Genomic DNA, 7,412 nt, shown 5'->3' with positions numbered 1-7,412 from the left:
AAACTTAAAAGCTTGTGTTGACATAAACAAATTAATTTACTTGTGTGAAGCATGGAAGGAGGTAAACATTTGTCAGTGTTATAGCAATTTTTTTGCACAGTGAGCTACACCTATCACTGTAAGGGCTTCGGATTGGCATAGATTGCTTTTAAACTCTACATGAATAAAAACAACACTGGAAAAAAGCTATATTACCTTTTGTCAGTTATTTCTATCTATAGTTAAAAGTCAAAAGTCAAGACATGACAACAGCTAAATACACAGATAGAATACATATATTATCCAATCGCAGTGAAGCAATAGAGCTTGGTCATTGATTATCACCCAGCTTGATAACTGGATAGTAAGGCAGCATCACCACACCGAGGTGGTCTCTCTCTCTCTCTCTCAATTGGAGGGCTGCCCGTCCCTGTCTGAAAACTGAGAGATTTTCGTACTTAGAATTGCTTTAATTAAAAACAAATTATAGTTTTATTATTATTAGATGATACATTCTCGTCGCCAGCCTTGTTGTGTGAGCTTCGGGCTTTGATCAAGGGGGGTTGCAGTGAACTCAATCCATTCACAGTTTGCGGACATGGTAAACTAATGTGGTTGTTCGCCGCCTTGGCAACCAACTGCCAATAATGCACTTTCTGGCCTACGAACTGTGACCAGGTGGCCTAGAAAGGCCAATAATGGGGGCTTTCTTATGTGCCAGCCACTAAACTATGAAAGATAGTGTTCACAGTAACCTTTTGTCAGTGTGTGCTGGAGTAGATAGGGAGAGCTAACACTGCATTGTACAGTGTTGTACAGTGCTATATACAGTGCTGGATTGTGCTAGCAATTGCTAATTGCAGTGTGGTGGGCTACATCTTAATGTGTGCCCCCCCCCCACACACACACACACACACTTAAAGTGGCCGCTAAAGCATTCCTCCTTCCTCCTCCACAAGATTGTCCATCTGCATCCGCAGCAACGTCTCCAGTCTCAAGTGATAGATGGGGAGGAAAGTCTCGCAAAGGGTTTCAGAGGTTTACCTTATGGTACATCTAGCTGGTACTCTGCGTAGATGTCGTGTGTAGGTTTGAATCTAGCTGTAAGTTACCAACAGGCAACCATCTACAGCAGCATCATTAACCAGGCAGGTTCTTTTCTGTAGAAAGCAGAAAAATAACCCCTAATACTCCCTTGCCCAGGGTCTCAATACCAGCTAGGAAAAACTGCTGGTTTTACAGCTGCTCTCATTCCAGCTCATGCAGTCAATCACCTACACAAGCTTGTTACCTGTGCAACATCACAGTGGCAAGTACCCAGTTATCATAAATTTGTCCAGAAATCCACCCCTGCCCTCCCACCAGCATGTGGAAAGTAATGCCTGTTTTGCTGGACCACGCTATCAGCGACAGAGTCCACATGATCGCAGACACAGGACCCAGCAAGCTTGGGCAGGGATGTTACATTTCCTTCATGGCACACTGGGTATATTTCCTGGCAGCTGGGAAGGGTGCAGGACAGGGCACACCACTGGAACTAGTGTTCTTGCAGGTTAGTGTAGGTGACTGCACAGTCACCTCTACCCATTCCTCCTCAAAGGCTTCCACTTCTAAATCTGAGGAACCACTAGTTTCCCCCTAAGCATCCTAGAGTCTATGCAACAGCCCAGGCCAAACAATGTCACACTTTTTTTGCAGCTGGTATGCCTGGGAGACAGAAGCAACACTGTGCTAGAGATACTGACTGCTCTCAAGCGTAGGCGAGAGGTGATTGACCCCACACAATCTTGTGCCAGGCAAGGTCATGTGCGACAACAGCATCAACCTGCTGGATACTTTTTGGCAAGGAAAGTTCATGCATGTACCTGGCCTGCCACAGATCCTGAACCTATTGGTGCAGAAGTTCCTGTTAGGTTTCCTGGTTTTGCAGACCAGAGGACTGTGCGACCACTTTATGTGGTCATACCCTATGAAATTTTGCCTGGCTGAAATGCAGGGGCAATGCAGGCTGCCTGCCAACCAGGCCATCAATGAGTATAGTACAAATACAGGATGAGGACATGGGGTTCATTTCACCATGTTAGTGGCTCCTAAATCAGGAGACATGTAGCATGTTGTCATCATTCAAAGAGGTGAGCTGCAATAAATTGGGGGATTATCGACATTATCCCTCTGGTATTCCTGCTGGAGAACACACTCCATTGTTTCATAGTTCAGGCACTGGAGGCACAGCTGCAGGGGGAATAGGAGGACTTCCTGCTGTCTCAGATCCAGCAGGATCCTTTGCCTACTGCCTCAATCCCAGTGAGGCAGAAGAGAAGGAGGAGGGTTGTGTTGCTGGTGGTGAAGAGAAGGAGGAAACACCTCTCAAACCCCATGCGGTAGGGGTGAGTGCATTGAGGTCACTGTATCCTCAGCGACACTGAGGACTTGTGGTCCTCTGCTGCAGGCAATTTGTGTTGAAAATAATCATTCATTATGAAATGCTCCCAGGATTTGGGCCATGAAGGAACTGGGAGCATTACTGGATGGCCACCCATTAAGTCCCGGATAGAAGGGGAAAATGGCATATCTTATACTACCATCCCAGAGGGAATATAAAATGCACCAAATCGAAGATGCGATGTGGAAGAACCTCTTGGAACACATTTCCAGATAGAAGCAGAATCTCTTATGTCCAACGTGCCTTAAAAGGTGGTATGTGGTGGTGGCTGCCTCTTATTTTTCCAACCACCTAGGACAGGCCCACCTGCTGGCAATAGTCACACACAGCACCTCAACCATATGATTTCAGACTCCTGAGGTCCAGGCCTCATGCAGGGACTCTTTGAAGTGAAGACCACAAGGACTATTGGGTGCCCAGGCTGAACCACAGTCCGGAGTTTATATAATATGCACTGGAAATTCTGGCTTGTCCTGTGGACAGTGTTCTGTCAAAGAGAGCCATCAGCACAGCAGGCAGTTTTGTTCCCTGACACTGTGGAAAGGTTCAGTTTTTTAGAAAGTGAGCCTGTCCTGGATTAGCAATGTAACAACTGTGAATTATTAGCAGATGCAGACACAGAGACCTTACTTGTACTTACTTTGAGACCTTACTTTGCAGTTGTTAGCAGATTTGCAAAGATTAGTGGATCTTTATAGTGCAAGTAGGACCTAAGCTAAGCACAGTATTATCCCACCTAGTGCCTATACACCTGTCATTCCAAGTGTGCCTATATAACACTTTATTTTTAACAAATTAATATTAAAATCAGCTGTCAGTAGTATAGTAGAGATGTAGCAAACATGCTCTTCCCAGTCTACACTCTCCAACAATAAATGAGAGATTTATAATGGAGTTCATATCACAGTTCAAGGCTCTGACACATTTCTCTGTTCACAAGCCACAAAGCCATATATTTAACTCTATTTCACATTTAGTAGTTCATTCATCACTTATGTTTATTACATTAAATGTGTGTTTAAAATTGTGTGTCTAAAACGGCTGCTGTCAATCAGCATAAGTGGACCTGAAGGAGAACTTCAGGTCCACCTCTGCTGATTGACAGCAGCAGTGGGCGGGTGCAATAGCCAGCCCGCTATTGGCTATGGCAATGTAAAATGGCCAATAACAGGCTTGCTATTTATTCCCCCGCTATCTTTTTATTTTTATTTTTATTCTGATGGCGGCTTCTTTCAGAATACAAAAAAAAAAACCACAAACCAGCAGATAGCAGGGGATCCCGGGAAATGTTTACTCTGCTAGACAGAGCAGAGTAAACCTTTCCGGGATAAAATGTTTCTCTCCCAAGCATCAGGGAGTCGCTAACTTATAGCGGGAGAATCCTGGAAAGTCTGAGAGAGTTGGGATGTCTGCAGTACTGTTTGAGCTGCCATTTCCAGAGGGACACAGTGAGACCCAGTACAGTTGGGGTGCTGGTTATGTGTTTAGATGAAGCACTGAGATCTTGAGTGGAATTAAGTTTTGCTTGGCAGGACATTACTTGTATGTATACAGGAATTCAGCATTATCATGAAACATATATACAGATAGAACTTCCTGTGTATATCATAGATATGTATGCATAGAGACTAACATTGCATCACAGCGCCATCTACAGCATTAACTGCCCTTCTTCTAGTGCCCACAAACTGATGTCCACTCAAGTAGTATAATGCAAAATAAACGGTTTATTGAACATCTTCACTGGGGAGAAAGGGTAGAGGGGATCTAAGCTTCCAGAGGTAACTGACAAGAGCTCCAGACTCACCAGACCTGGTTGACATATCAGTGTAGATCCACTTGGGAGGCAGCGGACAGCAACTGAAATAGCAGATGAGCAAGGATGAACACAGATCCTCAAACAGGAAAGACACCGACCATACTCCTGAAGTCCTCCTGAAGTTCCAGGATACGTCAAGAGCCAGCATTGGTCCTGGGTCTCTTCCTCTATCAGCAACACAGGCCTCCTCCATGTTGGAGGCCTCAGGGAAACCTTTCCCTCCCACCCACCAGCCCATGGCCCCCCCAGGCCTCAGGCCTAGCCTGGGGGGCAGGCTGAACCGCACCCAGCCCTATTCCATGGCTGGTCCCAGCTAGTCTGAGCACATGGCAAATCCCTCCAGTATATGTACCCTATCCCAGCATGAACCACTAGCTGAGAGAAACTCAGTGATTGGCTGCTGTACTGTACATACACTACAGTGTCTCTCATTGGCTGTCCCACAATATGACAGAGTCACACTCCGCCCAGGGGGGTACAGGCAATGCCAGACACCTGGAATTAACCAGATAACTGCCACTATAATTCAAGCCAGGCTGACTTTTTCACTAAATGTCTAGTAGCCACATCACAGAAGGTGATGGGGCTACAACATAAAGGGTGGAGTGGGTATTGTTAGACTGCATTTGCCTACAGGCAATTCATTTGCATGCAGACCACACTTAGTAATGCCTACATGTAACGCAGAACCTCCATGACTGAAATACAATGGATTAAAGAGGGTGTCAATGGACAGGTAGGCTGAGGAGGAAAGAGCTAGATGGTGCTGCACACCCTCCAGTCAGGAAAAGAGGGAAACTCTATTTGACTTGCTTCAGCTTCTAATACATGCTGTTAGAAGTTGTCAGTGGGCAGTGAAATCAGAGTATACATGTACTGTAGAGAAGTGCAGCCTGTACAGTTGACCTCCCGATAACCAAAGCCTTGAACATTACACTACGTGATGGGTGCCTCCGTTCGGTCCAATCCAATTTCAGTTTTTCCTGGCCCTCTTCAGGAGTTCGGATAACCCCCTCGCTTGATTTACTCTTCCAGGTGAACTATCCCCCACTTTTCTGTGAATTATCTGCCCTCCTTGCTTCATGGCACAACATGCCCCTATCATGGTTTGGCAGGATTCATACTGTGAAAATGTCTTACCTCCCAAAAATCCTTTACTTTTTCAGAGTCCTCCCTGTTCACATCCCAAGCCATATACTACGTATAGAGCAAAGGAAGCTTCTTCGTTTTATATGGCTCTCTCACAAACCCCGTTTAGCTGCCCATATCTTATATCAAAGCTGTAGTACGAAGTAATATATAGCAGCCCAGATAGCCCCGCTGATGCTTCTTCATTCTGCCTCGGCTCTGCTCCAATGGGCCCTTATGGATATTGTTGAATGCGCCCCTCTTCCTATCCATAATATATTGTGGACTCCCCCCTTCCCTCCCCAATACATTCAGGATCCTATTTTGCGGTTTAGTTTGAAATACTGGGACTCAGTCAAATACTCTGCTGGTCTTATATCTTCTCACCTTCCCCTCTCTGGTATTTTTGAGACTCCCTCTTTCCCCCCAGCCTTTGAGGATGCGTCAGCGTTTCTTTGGTGGTCCCGTAGGAGCCCTTTCTAAATCCGAGACTTGCTGTCTATAGATGGCATTAAATCCTTCCAGCATCTCCACACCCATTGGTCCGCCCCTCTCACAGAGAACTTCCGATAACTACAACTTCACAGTTATGTCCGTTCACTCCTTCGGCACTGTTCAGGTTTCCCGTGCAACCTCACTCCCTTTGAAGCACGTTGTCGTTTGGACCCTCATTCTGCAGGTCTCATTTCTCTCTTATATGCAGCATTAGTGCCATCCATTGGAGAAAACAAACTTCCTTACATGCTGGCATGGGAAAGTGATCTAGGAGACTTCTTAGACCCTCATTCTTAGACTGAGATATGGCTTGCTGCGGCGAAGTGCTCACCGAATGTCTTGGCCCAGGAAAAGATAAGGTCTTGTTCCGCTGGTACATGGCCCCAGATAGGATATCGAAGTTTGCACCCACAGCATCCCGTTGCTGCTTTCGGGGCTGTGAGGCCAGGGGTACTCTATTCCATATCTGGTGGCAGTGCCCGAAGGTGCAGAGGTTGTGGATTAAGGTCTATAATCTGTTGAGAACAATCTTCAACAAATCTTTTGCTTGCAACCCTTGGGAGGCTCTCTTGGGCAGGCCGGTTACACACTTTTCTAAAAGGGATAGGAAATTGATAACCTTTATCTTTTTGGCGACCAGACAGACTATCGCCAAAGCTTGGAAACAGCCGATGCTGAATATTTCAGAAGTTAAGCAACGAGTCATGGGTATCATAGTACACAAGAAGCGCACGGCTATATTGCACGATTCCTATTCCTCTTTTCAGATAACATGGGTCTCCTTGGCTGGACTATGTCCGCCCGATGGATCTAGACCGTACTCTACTTGCTCTCTGATCGTAGTTTGCTCTCTCGAGGTGTTGTGATTCCCTTGCAGCCTGTCTTTCCTTTTGTCTGCTTTTCTCACTATTTTCTTTCCTTCCCTAGCTCTTTCTCAGGTTCTTGAGGTTTTCACTGAAGCATGAAGTTCATGCCACGTATCGTTTGCACTGTATGTAGTCTAGAGCCTCCTCCTTTTTTTTTCTTTTTTATTTCCTATATGGGCTCGCTAGTGTCCTGCGTCAGTTGAAGGGCACTGGTGAAATTTTTACATCTCCATGTAGATATCCAACCTGTTTTTCTTATGGTTAACCCATGGATATGTGTCTTTTTAAACCTGGCTTACTATGCATCTATAGTACAGAAAAGCAACTGTGTTTAATAACTCACTCGAACCAATCAGATTTCAGCACCCAGTAGTCAGCAAGGTAATTGCATATGATTGGTGGCGCAAGGTTACTGCCCTCCGCAGCTCTTTAACCCATATTATTAAACCTCCAAAAATGTTTGACAGCACCGACTGACACATAACAAGCTGAAGGCAACATCGCCTAGGTTTACTAGAAATAAGATTTCACACTTGCAGGATTTTTCCAGTGTTTTCACTGACCTTTGTACTGACCTTTCTACTAGAATTTATGGGCTGAATTCCAGCAAAGTCCTGTACAGTACAGGCAAAGTTCTAAAGTGACCGAGTTCACAGAAGACATGGTTGGACTTTTCCCAGCT

This window comes from Nanorana parkeri, unplaced genomic scaffold (genome assembly GCF_000935625.1).
Source record: "Nanorana parkeri isolate BGI_ZX_2015 unplaced genomic scaffold, ASM93562v1 scaffold389, whole genome shotgun sequence".
Lineage (NCBI taxonomy): Eukaryota > Metazoa > Chordata > Amphibia > Anura > Dicroglossidae > Nanorana > Nanorana parkeri.
The sequence above is the reverse complement of the archived record's forward strand: the minus strand, read 5'-3'. Positions refer to the sequence as shown.